We start from the raw sequence: 18938 nt of genomic DNA, 5'->3' as shown, positions 1-18938 counted from the left end.
CATTTCCCCCAAGAATTTTGCACACATGAGTTGCGAGGTTCTATTAATTTAATTCCTATTTTGAAGTCATACATGAAACATACAACTGGAAAAAAAATGACACATGATGTTATAATCATGTCCTTTTTATGTTGGGAAAAATAAAAAAAAAATACGGGAAGCATCTGAGTTGCCCCAATGTACCCTGAATCAATTACCTTTAGAGCAGTTTTTGAAAGCCATCACATGAGCTTATTTTCAAGATCATATGATAGCCCTTTACAAAAATAGACATTACCTCTCTGTACCTGCCCTAACATAAAGGTCCTCAACACAGATACCCAACAAAGATTCTTCACTCCAGAATGTTCCTTGTTATTTTCACTCCCAACTCATAGATTGAAACTTATCCATCTTGTGTCCCCTTCCTTTGAAGGTACTATTCTAGGCTAGAGACAGTGATAAATTGATTCCCACTCTAGTGCTATCAAAAAATAACTCTTGCATGTGTGTCTATTTGATCAGGAAAATTATTAAAAGTCTTAAATCAAAGGAAGAACTATAGGTGGAAAGTACCTAATCTACATTTAGTTTCCCTCAAATTACAATTCAATATCTCCAGCATTAAAGGGATGTGGAGGTCAGTATGATTTTGAAGGAAATAGGAGTGTTGTCCTGTGAGTAAGCTGAAAGTACATTTGCCCACTGCCTGAGGTCTCCTCCTTTCTGTGATTCCCTGTCCTGGAGAACCTTCAGACATTTCAAGCTGTGAGTGTGAATCTTAGATGAATTTTTGGTGACTTTAAATGTTCATCTCAGGCACTAGGAATTGATGTTCTCATGCCCATTGATTCAGTCAATATTCTTTGATGATTGCTTACCTTTCCTTAAATCAAACACACAGAAGGGCGATCATCTTTAAGGAGAACACAAAGTTGAATAAGGTATACTCCCTGCCCTTAAAGAGAGTATAGTCTAATACTATTGAATATGAAACAAAATGTGATAAGTACATTGCAAGTAATACAAAATGTGATGTGAATTCTGATGCATTTGTGCCATAGGATCATATCCCTTGTTCTTAAAGGGTACCAAGAACAGGAAGATTTGGTCCTTGACTTCAAGAATTTTCTCTTATTTGAGGAGACTGAATATAGAGGTAAGATTGAAATGTAGAAATAATTTGTAGGGGAACATAAACCAAATTATTATTGATATCTGATGGCAGGGACCGAAGTCTAGTTCACAGGGAGGTTATGAGTACCTGTAGCATGTCTCCTGTTCTGTCATTGTAAGAAATTGATGTGGAGAATCATGTCATTGAAGATGTATTTATTTCAGGCAATATTAAGTTTTCTTTGATACCACCAACGTTTGTTGAGTGTATCATGTACCAAAGTGCGACAGGAATACGGGATAGAATCAGGATCAGGGCACAGCTGAGAGTGACTGAAAGTATTTTATGAAAGGGAGGTTTTGTCTCAGGCAAAGGAGAAGCATGGATTGGAGCATGGTGAGTTTTCCTGAGTAGGGGAAAGCCATGGGTAGAGAAACCAGCAAATGGAGGAGGCAAGATGGTTGGCTGGTTGTCATGGTCAACAAAGACAGTTCCTGACAAAGAATAGAGAGGTGTGAGGAGTTGGAGGGTGTGGCTGTTCCTACTTCAAGCTGCAGGTTGGCTGCCAACCAGGAGGTCATGATGATCACCTTGGGGACCATGACTCTGGGCTAGGTGGGGATTGCGGAAAATGGGAGAGTGCATGGTGGGTCTACCTGGGCAGTCGCTCAAACCAAGCCCTTTATTTACAGGTGAAAATGAAGGTCCAGTGGTGCCATATCTGAACTTTCAAGGAAAACTTAAAAACTGCTACCTTTATTTGGACTCTCAATTTTTAAATATCAGCCACTAATTCAAATTCCAGATCCTTCCCTACAGATGCATTAAAGAAAAGAAGAAGAGAAGAGTCTATCCAAGTCCTCCTTGGTGACATTAGAGGGCTCTAATTTAATTTGGTTTTATCGAAATGTATTTCTTTTTTGATCTGGCAATATAAAATGATTGTGACTAATCCTTGTTGCTATTGTGGGGAACATGAACAAAATTCTTATTTTTCTACTTTGAAAAATGTCCAAGGTATTTGGTCTATTTCATCACTAATTACCTTTAGGAGGAGGACATATTACACATTAGAAATATAAACTGTCAAAGAGTGTACACAAAATAAATTTGTACTTTTGATTCTGCCATGGTTCTGAATTTTTGTGTTTTTTTTTCAATCCTGAATATATGTATGTTCAATGCAATATATATATATATTATATATATATATATAATATATATATGTATATCCTATGACACAAATGCTAGTCAATATATGTATATATATATTTATCCCTATTATATCATCTATGGTAAAACACATTCCTCTGTTTTATTTTTCCCTGTTACGCAAAACCAGAAGAATATTGCTAACAAAATTACAAGCCCAGAATCTTCGTATGAGTCATATAATCAAACCCCACTGTTGACACAGATTCTATAAACAGAGAATATCACAGTTGAGGCTCATACCAAAAAAAGAGAGGCGCAGCTGATTCTGTTGAGTAACAGGACATTCCGGAACCGAAATTCGACTTTATTTCAGCTAAGCATCCATGCTCTGACACCTTGGGGACTCTGCAAGTGCAGCCTTTGCACTACCAATGTCAAACCCACCCTCCTTTGATACTATGAAAGCTCACATCTTTTCCGGTCCTTACTGTTCTGCAGGAATTAATGGATCGTTATTGTTTAACTGAAGACGACAGAGAGAGATCACGTGCTCCTCCTACCTGGCTCTCACAGAGGCAGCAATAATCATAACGATGGCTTGCTGTATTAAGATATGTGGCACCAAGTACCCATTTCAGCCCAAACAGACTGCAAATCCATCCCTCCTCTTCAATCACCCTATTAATTTGGAAATGCTTCGATCTAAAATTCAGCATAGGAATCTACAGACCCTACCAATTAGAATAAGCCACCTTGTCCAACTAACACTGCCACAGTGCCGTTTGGTTTAACAGATAATGATAATTTAACTTGGAAATAACCTTGTCGGTGTAAAAAGAATTAAAATTATAACTCTTCCACATTCTTGGTGTGCAGCTTTCTATAGACTGTGGTGTGCCGAATTTCAAGTAATATTCCTCTGTCGCCCCATATCCCCAGGTCCTGGATAAAAATGAAATGTGCATTTCATAAGAAGATCCCAGCGAGCAGTAATAAGAAAAAGTATTCAATCATAGTCAATTGGTTAAAGCTTTGGGGATGGGCTCGAGCCACCATCTTCTTTTTTCATAAGGACACGAATAAAAAAAAAAATAAACTCAACTAAAATATATCTCAACCTCCCACCAGATCCAGCTGGCTAGGGAAATAGATGGAGTTATATCGGTAGTAATATGAAGATAATTTCCAATGGATTATTTTAGAATTAGCAGAGGCATCATCCATCACCTCAGCTATAATAAACAAAAATTCTAGTCAATGTAATATAAGTTCTTTTAAGCATAACCTGAGGTCATATCAAAATATATACCTGATGTCGTTGTCTCCCCCTGCAAATAAAAAAAAGGATGAGAGGAAGTGTATTTTTTCCTTTAAATGTATGAAAAACCTGGCAACACTAAGCTTTTGCAGTATCAGGATTTCTATTTTCAAAGTTGTCAATAACACTGAAAACAGAAATTGCTCAAAGGATATTTTGATTTCTTAAAAAAATTGAGAGAAATATATAACCATATATTTATATATTTCTAAGTTTCTTAGGCCTTTGAATTTGCTTTTTTTTTTTTTTGGAAGGGGAAAGCATTTTGTTCATAAGGAATTATATTATGCTAGATAGCTGTAAATAAGTCAGTCTTCAAAAACAATAAATAATCCCCAAGTTGGCCAAATATATTTTCACGTTGGCTTTTGTCTGCACAAAAGTGAGACATCTTCCAAAATTTTGAAATCTAAGAAGCAAAATCCAGACTGCCCAAGCAGACGTGTTTTTGTGAAAATCTAAAATAAAGCTTTCTTTTTACCTACCAGGAAACCTTTTGTACAGCCAATATTATAGCTCGCGTATTATGCCACTCCAAAAACAGTTGGGAACTTTCATTCATTCTGATTCACTGCAAAAGGAATCTCACTCTGTCTCAGCTCATTATAAGCAGATGCTACTGAATATATTGGGAAAAAAATAATCAGTGACACCAGGAAAGTCCAACATTAAAAAAAAAAATGCTTTAAACAATAGTTGTTTAGAGATACCTCAATGGATCCCAGTGCTCCGGAACCTTCTCCTGGGTTGCGAACAATCGAAGATTTATTCGAGCTCTCTGCACACTGGGAAATGAAGACCCAGAAGCTCATTATCATGTCTATTAAAAAGCAGAAACTGGGGTACATCTAAGAAAAGATGTATTACTTTTTAAACCGCACTGCAAACTGCAGACCAATAGGGACTTGAACTATATAAAAATACTCTCAGTAGTAAAGGAGTGGGAAGGGGGTGGGGCGGAGATTCACTCCCCCAAACAGCAGGAAAATACCATGCCATGAAGTGACATTGTTGTCATGGCTTTGGAAAAATGGCTGTATCGGATTTTCCTGCAAAGGGATTTTTGAAGTCAGACTTTTGGTTTGGTGAGGGGATGAGATACAGAAACTCAAATAACTTAGGGAACCCTGCTCTGGAGGAGGCGAGGGAGGGTTTGATTATCAGTGACCAGTTAAATTCTAGTTAACCCCAATTATAAACCTTCACCTTTGCTAATTGGATTAATTTGTCAGTAGGCAATATACTTATAAAGTGTAGTGGAGCCAACTTCGTGCCGCTTGATTGTGAGATAAAAATCATTATTGTGGCATGGCTCAATTCTTAAGAGTAGATCTATAAGCGGTTTCTGCGAAGGTAGAGCAAAGTTGAATTTTACTGTAAAGTTGGAAGACCCATTTATTATAGCTATTCTCTGAAAAAAATATGCCCAGTAAGCAAATTCTCTCTCAATTAAAAGCTTTCTAAACTGAGGGTTTAATGAAACCTTAATTAAAGCCAATGGAAAAGTCATGTTCAGAAAAAAAAAAAAAAGTAAAGGTACTCAAATGTGTCCTTTTATCTCCCTCTTGACTGATCCAAGAATACTGATTCTGACTCTTCCAATGTTTTTTAGCGTGTTTTGTCCACAGAGAGACACAAACCAGAAAAACCTGTTGCGTTTATACAGTCATCTCACCCCCCAAAGACAAGCAGTGTCTACGTTCTCATTAAAATGGTGAAAGATGTTCCGACACTGTTTCCAACAGTTCACGAAGACTGAGAGCAAAATTTGCCAGTACGGTTTGTTGGACTCAATTTTAATAACGAAAATATAATTCCAGGTTTCTAATTCTGTTAGAAAAATCTGTGAATGGGTCCAGTCTGAGTAAAATAGAACAACAGTGTCAATCATGTGTATTTCCCTGTGGTGGAAATGAAATCTTTCAAAGTGTTCCAAGTTGGAGTGAACAGAGAATCTGTTCTACTTGAAAATATGTTAATAAGGCTTAAAAATATTGTGCTTTACAACTGGCTAAAGGGCAAATAGCTATCGTCAGCATTGTCTGTCTCTTATTTTCTGCTTTTATCTGTTTCACAAAGGGAGGTATGGGAAATGAGATATTCGATAGATATTCTGAGGGGATATAGATTGTATTTAGCAAGTCACCCTTTATTTTTTCTTTTGTAATGAAGGTGCTAAGAATAGTACTTACGGATTCTTCCCCTTTATAAACAAAGCAATTTATAGGAAGAAGACAGTAAAAATGATGGGATTATGGAAATTAATGTGCTTTCTGTGTATGTGTGTGTATGTGCGTGTGTGTGTGTGACAGAGAGAGAGACAGAGAGAGAGAGAGAGAGAGAGGGAGAGGGAGGGAAAGGGAGAAATCAATCTAGAATCAGGGAATTGAATGTACCTTCTCTATAACCCAATCCAGACCTTGTCATCACCTGTTGACAATAGAGAAGAAAGAAAGCCAAGCGTTGGGATCAGGGCACAATAATGCCTGTTGACAATAAATTATCAAATCAATAATCATGTTTAGCCAATCCCTTTGTGTAAAACTGTTATTATGATTCTAGTGCCAGCTGTCTGAAACTTTAATTTAAGTGCTTGCTTGAGGCTAGACATTTGGAATGCTAGTTTAGAATGTTTTATAGCCCAAGCAATATGTTTTACTAACCTCAAATACTGTGATGATGGTTTAAATGGTGACTATAATTTGTACGTGGGGGGCTCCGGGGTGAGTTTTGCTCTCCCAGGAAAGTGTCTGCTGCATCAACAATGCAGAAATTTCTGGGCTATCTGGAGCAGCTAATCCCAAGGGGTCCTTGGAGCTGCGTCTACCTGCCTGCAGGTAAGCACCACAGGTGGTGAACTTTTGGAAGTTCCTTCATGTTGCTGCAAACTGGAAGTTTCTGGAAGTTTCGGTGGAAAGCACCGTATTTGGAAAGAAGACATGGGTTAGCGTCTGGTGGGCCAGGAAATTTTACTCTGTCCCTTCGTCATCAGCTACTCTCTTGACCCTAGACCTCGAATAAGAAGGCAAAGCCAGATCCTGTCCGGTTGTCAGCAGCACGTATTCACCTTTCCCTAGCAATCAATCAGCAACGTGCTGGCATATTAGGAATATATAATTCTACTTTCAATATAGTAGCCTCCAAGAGAAGACCACTTATAAGAATTTTTGCAATTGTTCTTATGATGCGTAAATGTGTGGACCATGAATTTTGGAAAGAAGATGGCAATTGAAGATGAGAAACAACTTATCATTTTATAGTGGAATATTATTAAGATAGTATATTCTTAATAACATTATTTTTCCACTTATAGAATTTACAAAGCACATTATATCCATTATCTCAATATTGGAGTAGCATCTTTGTCATGATAAAAATCTCATTTTACAGTGGAGGAATCAGACGTGTAGAGAGGTTATATGATCACGTGGTCATACACCTTCAAAGACCAAGGTTCGAAGATGAATGTTCTTAGTCAACCAGTAACACATGCAGCTTACAGATTTTTGCAATTCCCTTTTGATGCACTGAATCATCAAAAACTCTAATAAATAATCAAAATATTAGCAAAGTACTTTTGATAAACTTTGTCTTCCATTTATAGGCACCAGAACAACCAATAAATATAAGTTCCAAATTCAATGTCTAAGTTTGCAGGAAAATTGTTTCCAACTGAAGATCCCTTAATATCTAATAGTTCTTCTGAGCTCATGATAGGTACTTAATAAATCTTGGGAATAAGTTGACACCTAAAACAGAAGCCACATTGTCTCTTTTTCCGCTATAGTAGCAGTCTAATTGAAGTCCTAGAAATGTTTCTTGAAGTTCTACAGATGAAATCTGCTGGTGAAGACAGGTGGGAAAACATACCAAAGCTGGGGCAAATATCAACTGGATAAATACTACTCTGACAACAAGTCTTTGTCAAGCTGATTGACTCAGACAATAGCAATTGCTTCATAAATTATCCTAATATAAAGAACTGCACGCATGTGCATTGGTCATATGTATGGCCAGATGCATTTCTGAAAAAAAAAAAAGTGTGATCATGTGTAAGTTTCATCCACTAGCACAGTTCCTGGCACAGAGGACAGGCATGATATTAAATTTATTAATCAACACCAAAACATATCACTTTACTGGAACTGGGGAGGCTTAGCTCTTGAAGGAATACCAGAGGAAATGTGATAGAAAACAATAACTCTGCTCTCTTCTTAACATACTTGTTTTGTAATTCCTGATGCTTACATATGCATTTATATTGAGCTGCATCTGAAATTACTATGCTGAGAAACAAATGTCCTACTTAATTGGCATCTGCAATACAACTTTTCAATTAATTTATATTTTTTACACAGACAAAGGCAGCATTTATACAATATAGGTGATATTCACAACGTTAATGAATCTGTGAGTGTTTTTTAAAGAAACTAGGCAGAAGGGACATATAAAAAAGCCCCATAAACATTATCTATCTGAGTAGAATGAATGAGCTGGGTCAGAGCTGTCGATCAGTAGGTAGACGAAACCAGAGGATCTTTCACTGGAATGTTTCACTGTTGAGAAGATCAGGCTTGGGTGTGCCCAATGTTCCCATTCTTGAAATGCAGTGTGCAATGATGTCTATGATGATGAAATTGGACTCAAACTGAGTCAATTCAGTGAGTTACTGGGTTATTTACATCAGTGCTGAGTTTCCACAAAATCGCAGGGACCAGTCATTTGGCAACAAAAAGTGGATATTAACACAGTGTAATATTTGAGGGCTGGAATTTGAGGAGAAATTGACATGACTTTATTTCTTGCTATGTCTAATATTTTCAATTGATGTTCATGCAACGACCCATGTTGATGGTATAAAAAATGTTCATTCTGTTTACCATTAGATGGTAAGGTCATGAGTGATTTTGCTTTTATTTTTTAAGTACTTACATATTTTCCTTTAAGATAATTAAATTTTCTTCTACTGCAATAATATCTTTCTACTTGTCTGCACATACCATCACCAAGTTTTGCCTTTAAAATGACTCAAGTATCCAACCCTCATGTTTCATTCCCAAGCATCTACGCTGGCTCAGATCTTTATGCCAATATTTTGACTACTGCAGAAGTTGAGTGAAAAATCTGCATTCTACTGCTTTTCCTATGATCCTTAACTACCAGTATATTCTTTTGGTCAGTAACTCTCCTGCTCAAACTTCTGTAGGCCACTGTTTTTCACCAACCTTTTACGTAGAGTTCATGCATCCATTTATTTGCTCATTTACCCACACTTTCAATAAATAGTCTGTGATTACCAACTACAATGTCAAGAGAGTAGGCACTATATAAACTGCAAATAACAAGTTTATGACTTCTGCCCTCATGAAGTTTGAAATCTAGTTCAGGAGATAAGACACATGAAAACAACTTTATCATAGAATCAGATAGTCTGGGTCCTGGAATCAGGTTGCCCGAGGTAGAATCCAGGCTCCACAATTCATTATGAGTTTTTGGGCCAGTTACTTAACCCAGCTGTGCCCCAGTTTCCACATCAGTAAAGTTGGCTGAATGATATTACTCGTGTTAAGGGATTATCGTAAGGATTACATGAGGCAGGACTTGTAAAGTCTTGTGGCATCCTGGTTCAGCAAAAGCACTCAAAATGTGTTAAATTGAGTGGTTAGGGGAGTAAGTAGAATTCAAGAAAATTGGAAACAAATCAAAAGAAAGAAGGAAAAAAAAGAAGGAAGGAAAAGAAGGAGTTGAGACTTTTCAACGCTCAAAGAGGGGAGGAACCCTTTCTACAGGCGGGTGCTTATAGGAATCACATGGCCAACGTGGTCTTGGAGCTGTGGCTGGAGGGATCAATTGGAATATGACTGATGGGTGAAGGTATGCAAGGTCTGGACTGGACCAGTACAATTTCCTGAGGAGTACTCTTCCCTCATGATGCCAGCTCACTTCCATGTGACTGTCCTCAGGCTACTTCCCATGGTAGTCCTTCATCTGACTCAGGCTGAACTTTCTAGGGATGCCTTTGCTGAGCAGAAAAACATCTGATACTGTAGAGAGGGATTACATGCTCCATGCTCCTCCTTATGTTATTATGTTGCACTGAAAGAAAATGCCTATGAAATTCTGTACTTGAGGTCAAGTCCCCTGTCTTTGCAGATCTAGCGCCTACTGCACTGGCTGACCCCACACAGACACTCGAAAAATGCACAGTGATCTAAAGAGCATCACAAGTAATCTGGGTCTCCTAAGGAAATGGTGCAATGGAAGGCCGTATAACCTGGTTTACTGTGTGGGATTGCTGATATAGTTCCGTGCTTCACCAGGCCAACCTCATTTACTTTGGAGGGAGAATGGATCTCTGAATCACACTGTGAACTCCTTTGAAACTTCAAGAGAAAACCCCTCACCATCAGTTGATGGGATTCTTAGCATTTTTCACCTGGAGATGGCCTCAAATTTTAGTGTCAGGAAACTCCTCCTATTGGAAGAACATTCCAAATTTTACCAAATTCGATTGACCTTAAATAGGACTCAAGAGCTCTAAACATGGGGGCAGAAGGCAGGTTTCTAGGAACCTTCTTCTCTAGGCAAGGAAAACAATAAAAGTCATGATGTAATGAGGGTGCAAGGGCCACATGTGAACGCTTCTTCTTCCTGCCTCTTTGACGATGTTAGATACTAAAGAAACAAAACGACTATTTTTAAAAGCAATTTTCATTCAGAAATACACACACACACACACACACACACACAAAGGATAAAAGATTATTTTGGAATTTAAAAAATGCTGTCTCCATTATATTTTAGAACCAAATAAAGTTCAGGTACGTTTTTCACACTTACCTTACTTTTATATAATGCATTAAATAAGTCGCTTAATGCCTCTCAGACAGAGTCAGAAATTGCATTCCGGTAACTGAGGTCAAAATCTCATTGAAGAGTTGTGATTTTTGGACTGATTTATATCATTTCTTTATTCACTTCTTCTTCATTTCTTTCTTTTCTTCCTTGACCCAGAGAAGAGGCCACCAACTAACAAAAGCCCCAATGCCATTGAAACTCTGGACGAATAATACTGACCCACATTAGCAAGTTGAGAGCCCTATCTCATTCTACACTGTAAAGTACAAAATTATAGAATAAAAATAAAGAGGTTATCAGTCACACAATTTGTCTTCTCTTGCAATGCAGATTAAATGGTTATAACTTCGCTGGACTCCAATCTACTTGACATCTGTCAAAAGGCTGGGGTCATCTTTCTTCCATTAGCAAGGGTCTCCATTTCAACAATCCCCACCATACCCATATTCATGTCAGATACAATTGTCTACTTCTTGTCAATCTTCCCTGTTAATGGGATCAACAAGGGCTGAAACCAGACATCTTTCTCTTCTGTATACTGAAAAGAGAAAATGCTGGTTCTTTTTAGGGACACAAGAACAAAGAGTAAAAGGGAAAGCTAGCTCCTGGACTCCTTGTCATCTAATGTTCTCTCTTATTTATTTCCCAATGCAGAAGCTTCCCATTATGCCAACTTATAAGATGCAGGATTGCTTTGCAACTAAAAATGCTGTCAGTGACCCAATTCCAAAGGCTCCATTTGTGGCCATGATCTATCCCCTTCCAAATCACTATGGTAGACAGTGAAGCTTTTGAATGTGCAAAATGAAGCTAGGCACTGCAGAAACATAATTTGCCTTTGGAAATGATGGGGAGACTTTTGCATCTAGTTTCAGTGCAAAAAAGCACTCAGTTATGATATACTTGACCCATCAACCTAGCCTCAGATACTAAGCAGATCCATGGACTCAAAACAAGTTCCTGGTAAATCCCCAACTGATGTATCTGTGGTAGATTTCCAAATGTTTTGGAGAAGGGATGAAAATGCAAGTTCTTAATCCATACTTCTGACCGCTTCAAATTGTTACTGATTGTGATCAATCCTGGATTCTTTCAGAGGAGACAGGAGTCGGTTTTTTACATAAACCAATTGTCCCATCCCTTGGTATGTGGGATCAAATTCACAAGTTTGTTTTAGATCGTCTATCCAAAATGCAGTTTTGAATCTCAGAATCTTGTTGGATAGTTACAAAATCGATAGCATATGACAAAGGGAATGGTTAGAAGAGGAAACCACATGTCCAGGATGCATTTTGAGACTAAAGGCCAACCTTTAACAGCAAAGCCCTGTGACTACTTCTAACCCAGAAGATCACTCACTAAATCATGCTTGCACCTTTTACGAACGCTCTGTGCTTTTTTTTTTTTTAAACATAAAAGCTAAGTTCAAGCGGGTGAAGAACACTTCTCTAAGCAGTTCCAGGGATTAACTGCACAATTTAAACACCATATAGGGTTTATGCATTTGTTTCAACAGTCATTCCTATGTGTTTATACTTGCATTTCTATCTTTAATCCATAGAATCAGTGGTAAAAAATGAATAAAACATCTCAGTGGAAGCAAACACAACATAGCTAAGGAATGTAATGTTTTTGCCCCATTGGCATAGGAGAGTAACCTTGATATTGACATGGTATATATTAAGTATTATGGTTATTATTATGTATTGCTAAATATGATATACATATTTTGTATGCATATACTATATATTTGCATATACTATACTATATACATATACTATACTATGTACATATCTATACTATACTATGTACATATCTATACAATATACATGTATTATACTATACACATGCACTATGCAATATACATGCAATATGCAATATCATGCACTATACTAGATGCATGTACTATACCATATACATATGCTATATGTATATAGTATGAACATATAACTATATATGTTCATTTTATATGCTATATATCACTTTCTAAAACCATAGGTTAATAGTATATGTTTAATATAATTTAATATATGTTTAATAAAATATAAATATACATGTTATATAATCTAGATTTAATCAAATAAGTATCTTTATTTAAGCACACTCCAGATACACAATGGCTGTCTGACATTGGGTAAAGGTTTATTGTGGCGATGGACTGCTCAGTGCTTTGAGAGGTCCATTTCCATAAGCCAAGATCCCGACCCCCCCCCACCAATGCCCCTCAGTCCAAACACAAATACTCTATTTTAAAATTATTCTGCCACTTTTGTTAGATGGAGTTTGTGAACTGCCAAATCACTGAGTCATGCCCCCTTCTTACTCCTCTGAAGTCTGTGCCAAGTTCTGTTTCTGAGGCAAAGCAGAAATAAACACCTTTCACTAGTACTTCACTCTTATGGTAAAATACGAGGGCATCCTCTCTCAGAATCTGCAGAGCAGACTCTGAAAACATCCCTTTCTGGATTTTCTGCTTTTCTCATTCTATTTTCTCCCAGAATCTGTTTGCAAAACATTTTATGGAATTGGCAAGTTATTTGCACTGCTTTTGCATTGCAGTCTGACTAATTCAATTGCAATTATTTGTAAACTGCCGCCATAACTCTTCCTTGGCTAATGTCTGCAAACTGTTTACTAAACAATAAACTTAATCATGCATTCATTGTTGCAAATGTCTCCAAATGGCTTCAGAGTAGAGCTGACTTGACATTTTTGCCTATTTGCAAAGCCATGAAGGATGTTTTCTGAATAGACAGTAAGTTCTATAACATTTAGTCATTCTATTTCCTACACCCCTTCTGATCTATTGCAGATGGGATGGCCTCTTTTATGGGTTAGCCAGTGTGTTGTGCTAACAGTGGTAGATCCAAAGCAAACAGGGCTGGGGGTAAGACTCTGGTAGCAGTGAACGAAGAGACAGTATGACAGCATGATCTGGGCAATAGTCAGGCTTTATAAATATCACATGAGTATCACTTAGCATATTAGCCGAGTTATATTTAAGATCCTGTATGAGACTCCTTGAGGGATACAGGCTGTAAAGACAGTGCCTCTGCCCATGGAGGCTCTGATGGGATGTGAGGACGAGAGGAAGAGGAAAGATCAAATCAATATCTCACTAACAAACCTAGAGATCTAACAGACTCATGGCTCTGTTACTAACAGTGGACAAGTCAGGATGAGGAACTGATCTGGGGAGAAAGATGAGAAATGTGGCTCAAAATAACCTGGTCTGACCCAGCAACCGCATATTTGGCAGAAGAGTGTATCAGAAATGTTTATCAGGTGGTTTGGAATGGAGAGTGAAAAAGCAGGAAAGGTCTGGCTGGAGACACTGGCCAGGGGACATTGGCCATAGGGGTGTGGCTGACTCTGAGGGAAGGAGAGGGCAGACTTTTGGGGGAAGGGTACTTTCTGCGACCAGTAGGAAGATAGAAACTTAATGAAAACCTTAAAAAATGATGGAAAGAGGATGCAGTTGTAACATGGGTCATGGAAATGAGGGGAGCATTTCAAGAAGTCTGAGGTGTGGAATGGCCTGTGGCAGAAATGCTGCTGACAATGAGAAAAGCATACTTAATCAGGGATGGAGAAGAGACAGAAGATACACTGAAAATGCTGAGAGCTAGGATGAAGGGTGTCCATGAAGTCCTTGTGAATACCAGGAGCCTCCTCCCCTCCCCCCTTCCCCTCCCCCCTACTGGAGAAGTTTAGCTGTGGAAAAGAAGGGAGGCTGCGTAGCAAGCCAGGAACATTTCTTCAATTTGCTCATTCTCTCCTTCTTCATAATTTTGGTTCAGGTCATCTCACCTAAACCTCCCCCATCCCCACTCTCTGCTTACGAAGTTGCCCACCACATTAATGGGAAAAAAATAGAAGCAATCAGAGGACAATTTCCACATATTTTATCCTGTGTCTATACCTACGGAGTGTCACTCGCCTTCTCCTCCTGGTACTATGAATAATGGTCTCAACCCTTTGGTCAAGCCAACCTCTTGTGTGCTATATCCCATCCCTTCCTTTCTACTCTAGACCATTCCTCCAGCGATTTCCTCCTCTCCTTCATCACCCATTTTGCCTTGTGTGTACGGGATGCTCTAATTTCTCACACCTAAAAAACACCCTCCCATGATTCTACATCTATCTCCAATTCCTACTCCGTTTCTCTGTCTCTACTCACTGCCTGTAATATGTCTCCTCCTCCTCTGTCTTGACTTCAGTGAGGTTAGCATCTCACACCTCACCTCTTCACTGAAACAGCTCTTCCCAAGGGCAGCAGTGACGCTCACGTGGCTGAATTCATGGGTGAATTTGTAGTTCTCATTCGAATTACTCCCTCCTCTCACAATGTGTGCTTCTTTTGGCTTCCAGAACACCACTTTCTTTTGGTTCTCTTCCCACATCACTGGACCCTACTTCCACTTTCTTGCAGGTGCCTCCTCCCCCTCCTGACTTGGGAACATGCGAACACCCCAGGGACTGTTCTTTCCACTTCTTTTCCATCTCTACACTGACTTCCTACATGATCCCATCCTGCCTTTGGCTTTAAGTTTCACCTAAATGCTGGTGACTCCAAAATCCTATCTCCAGCCTGGACGTCTGCCCTCAACCCCAGGTACTATGTATCCACATGTCATATCCACTTGAATATTCAAGTGGTGTCTCAAACTCAACATTCCTAGAACCAAATTCACGACTCCCCACTAACAACCAATCTCCCAAGCCTGCTTCTTCTCCAGTCTTTCCTTAGCAAATAACAACTTGATCCTTCCAGTTTCCCAGCTGAAAGCAATGCAGATATTCATCTCCTTTCTTGTCCTCACATCTCCAACGCTGTCCATCAGCAACTCTGAAATATATCTAGCATCTCATCACTTCTTGCCACATCATTGCTACCATCTTGGTCCAAGTCATTATCTTTTCTTGCCTAGACTCTCTGCTTCCATTCCTGACTATCCAAAGTCTCTTCTCAATGAAACAGCCAGAGTGATTTTCTGAAAACATTGTTTATGCCACCCTTCTGCTCAGAGGCCTCTAGTGGTTTTCCAGACCTCACCAAAAGTAGAAGTCAAAGTCCTTTTCATGACTTCAAGACCGTACCGGATCTGGGCCTGGTCATTCTTTGCCGTCGTCTTCTCCTTTGCTACCTTCAGTTCACTCTACACCAGCTACGCAAGCCTCTTGCCTGTTCCTTTAACAAAGAAAATATCTCAGGACCTTTGCGTGTTCTATTTCCCCTTATTGGTACATTCTTCCCCCAAAATCTGTATAAGGTTCTCCTTACTTCATTAAGTCTCTGCTCAAATGTCACCTTATTGCGAGGCTTTTCCTATACAAATAATCGTGCTCACCTTCAGCACTCCCTAGCCCTTACCTTGCTTCATTTCCTTCCATATCATCCTCTGACCTGCCATATTTATTTGTTTGTATATTTATTGCTTCCACTCAATCGCGTGTAAGAACTACGAAAACTGGAACTCTATCTTCATCATCAGCTTCATCACTGTCTTCTATTGCCATCACTTAGAAAAGCACCCAGCACAGGCTTCATATGTAATAAATATTTGAATGAGTACAATTCAGCTGAATACAAGGTCAATGGTACCTAACACACTACTTAGACCATCATATTGGTTTAATAAACATCTATGGAAAGAATGCATGAATCAGTTTCCAGGACTGGGGAGGCATGGGCTCACTCACAGGCAGAAAGCAAGAGCCAGCTGGGGAAAGACAGATATTATGAAGAAGTTACTTGGATAACATAAAAATATATTATCACCAAGTAAGCCCTGGGACTAGGCACAACAGGCAATTTCACACCATCTGCAACACAATGGCTTGTTGACCGGGTGACCTTCTCAGGGTGGGACTGGGCTTCTCAGGACCAGCTGATGAGAGGGATTGCCACATCAGGGATTATCAAGAAGCAGAATCCACGAAATCAATCAAATGTAGAAGATAGAATGGGTCACCAGAACCAAAGAGTCAGACTCAGTTGAAGGAGGAACCATGGCCAGTATCAGATTCTTGGGAAGGTGGCATTTGAATCAAGCATGGAGGAGACACGATGGTGGATGACCTTCAAAGAAACAAATCAGCAATACGTGGAGATTTTTGTTATAGTGGAGATGGTATTCTAGGCCTAAAACCCAGGCTCCAGTCTGGCATTAAAGGTACAGAGAAACACAGAGCATGACTATATCATGTGTCCCAGCTTGAAATCCTATTTGTTCGGTCGCAAACACAAACCTTTACCCGATATAACCAATTCCGATCCAGGACGGGTGTCTGACTGCAAGAGACAAGGCCGTCAGTAAAAACTGCAGAGCTAGAGTCCCAATTGGCCAGTTCTGCAAAGGCCTCATCTGGGAAACCCATCGTTCCGTTTCCCAAGCCATTCCACTGGAATCAGGGATTTTCCTCTTGTAAAACTGGCCACAAAATACAACTTATAAAGTGCCCCAAACCGCTCCGCCAGACCAGCCAGAAAGCACAACTCCTCTCAGCTTTCTAAGAATGCCTGCTATATAATGAAAAACATAAACCCCAGCTTCCACACGCATGCGCGCTGCGTTGGACTGGAACGAGCACTTCCTCCCGCCCAGCATCCCCTCCCTGCCGCCCTGAGAGCGCATCCTCGCATCCCGGCAGCCGCAACTGGAAACCACCCCCTCGGTCTTGCCTGGTCCCCAAGCCCAAGTCGGGGTGCCGACTTCGGGTCTAAAACTGTTAAAAGTGAATAATGAAAGGTCATTGAAAAAAAGGTGACACTTACTTGAATCAATGTCTTCTTGAGGCTTTTGAAAGGTGCAGCAGGCATAAAATTTAATATTGATTGTTGGGGCACATTCCATTCCCCCTTTCAGAGTCATTTCAGAATGACAAATAATTCGTTTTGATCCGTACGGGGCACGTCTGTCTACCGGACACACATGAGTCCCCGGCCCTCTTAGTGAAGCTCAGCTCTCTTTTTTCTGGCCACTTCTCTGAGTTGGTTCTCCCCTCCTTAAATTTCTTGGTTCCTGCCGTCCCCTTCTGCTTGCTCCTCTTAGCTCCTGTTCTAATTTCAACTGTCATTTCCCCCGCTCTCCCGAGTGCTCTGAGCTCCTGTTCTAATTTTTCATGTCTTCTCCCAGTGCTGCCCTCCTTTCTGTCTCTCTGACCCTCTCCTTCTTGCCTTCTTTTTCTCTGACTCTAACTCTTCCGTGTCCCATCGGAGGCTTTGCCTCAGGTTTCACTTCGGCTCCGGTATCCTGCATCCTGTTTAACGCAGCCAATAATAGGATGTCCGATCTGCTCTGCATAAATCCCAGATTCAAAAAAATAAAATAGGATTTTTTAATTCACGTTCTTCAACACCCGCACTTGAATCTCATCTCCCCTCAATATTTCCTCCCCTTCCTTCCCTTCCAGCTTCTACTTGCAGTTCAAATCATGTAAGAAAATCTCTTTTTATATTCCTTGGTTGATAAGAGCAAAATATAGGGAATTGGTCTGAGAACTCTCATCTCAATACAATTCTAGTCCAATTTCATTTTCTAAGGAAGTTTGGATGGATTTCCAGTGAGTATCCAGGTAAGTGTGAGCCAAGATCTGCTGGGAGCCCATCATTTCTTCCAATAATACTTAAATGGATAAGGAAGTGAAGGTCATGTTTTGTAAGTGGCATTGCTCAGGGGTCTTTCTCCCTGTCTCGTTTGCGGACAGAAACAACTGCACTCTCGTTAATTACACGCGGAGTGATTTGCATTATTCGAAAACTGCTTCACCAAGTGAGTATATTGGCAAACAATCTGGGTGGAATTTTGAACACACTGGTCTGGCCTGGAATGAAAGAAATGTTCAACAAATGTGGTGTTGGGATATGGAAAGGAGCCTTGAATATCCAGGCTCCTTAAGACAGGGGTAGTAGGGGATTCTATCTACATGTTGCTTCTTAGGAGCAAAGAGTTCCTCCTGTAAAATTTTCCCAGCTTGGGGGATCTGAATAGTTCCATACTGAAGCATGCATCCGTGTCCATATTAAAGGTTACAGAGACTGTGTCAGGATACATTTTGATTTCTAGGTTATTGTCTGGAGGCAAGGGTATCTTTCAGACTTATAAAGAATTTTCCCATCACTGCTTGGCAGATGAAAATAACATAGTCAACCACCTGGTCGTTTCCAGGAGACTGTTTTTGTTTTCTGAAGTTGGCCGGTCCTTTTGGCACACCTCCTCATCTGAAACATAACATTTTACATTCGTTGGAAATATATTCATACATAGGGAAGGAGAAAGTTTGTTATCAAACAGGTCAGAGTTTAAAACTGTCCACACTGCATCTTACTCTTTCAAGAAGTCATTGAGGATCTTTCTGGAACTAATTTTGAAGTGCTTTCAGAAGTTACAAATGACACAATTTCTTGGCTCTGCATTATGGTTACTATCTTTACAGATGGTAAATGAAAGTTTGGGGTTACGACATTCAACCCACATGGACTCAGTAAACTCTCTGAGTGTCTACTTT

General features: G+C 39.6%; 1 long non-coding RNA gene across 1 annotated transcript in view; it reads right to left on the bottom strand.

Annotated features, from left to right (window-relative positions):
- Positions 1–17706, bottom strand: part of LOC117803729 — a 230317-nt gene extending 212611 nt beyond the window's left edge. Inside the window, exon 1 of the long non-coding RNA XR_004627715.1 lies at positions 17206–17706. This is a non-coding gene — a long non-coding RNA (uncharacterized LOC117803729). The remainder of the gene's footprint in view (positions 1–17205) is intronic.
- Between the last annotated feature and the right edge of the window lie 1232 nt (positions 17707–18938).

The sequence above is a fragment of the Ailuropoda melanoleuca genome, chromosome 9, assembly GCF_002007445.2.
Source record: "Ailuropoda melanoleuca isolate Jingjing chromosome 9, ASM200744v2, whole genome shotgun sequence".
Classification (NCBI taxonomy): Eukaryota; Metazoa; Chordata; class Mammalia; order Carnivora; family Ursidae; genus Ailuropoda; species Ailuropoda melanoleuca.
This window is presented reverse-complemented; position numbering and strand designations above follow the sequence as displayed.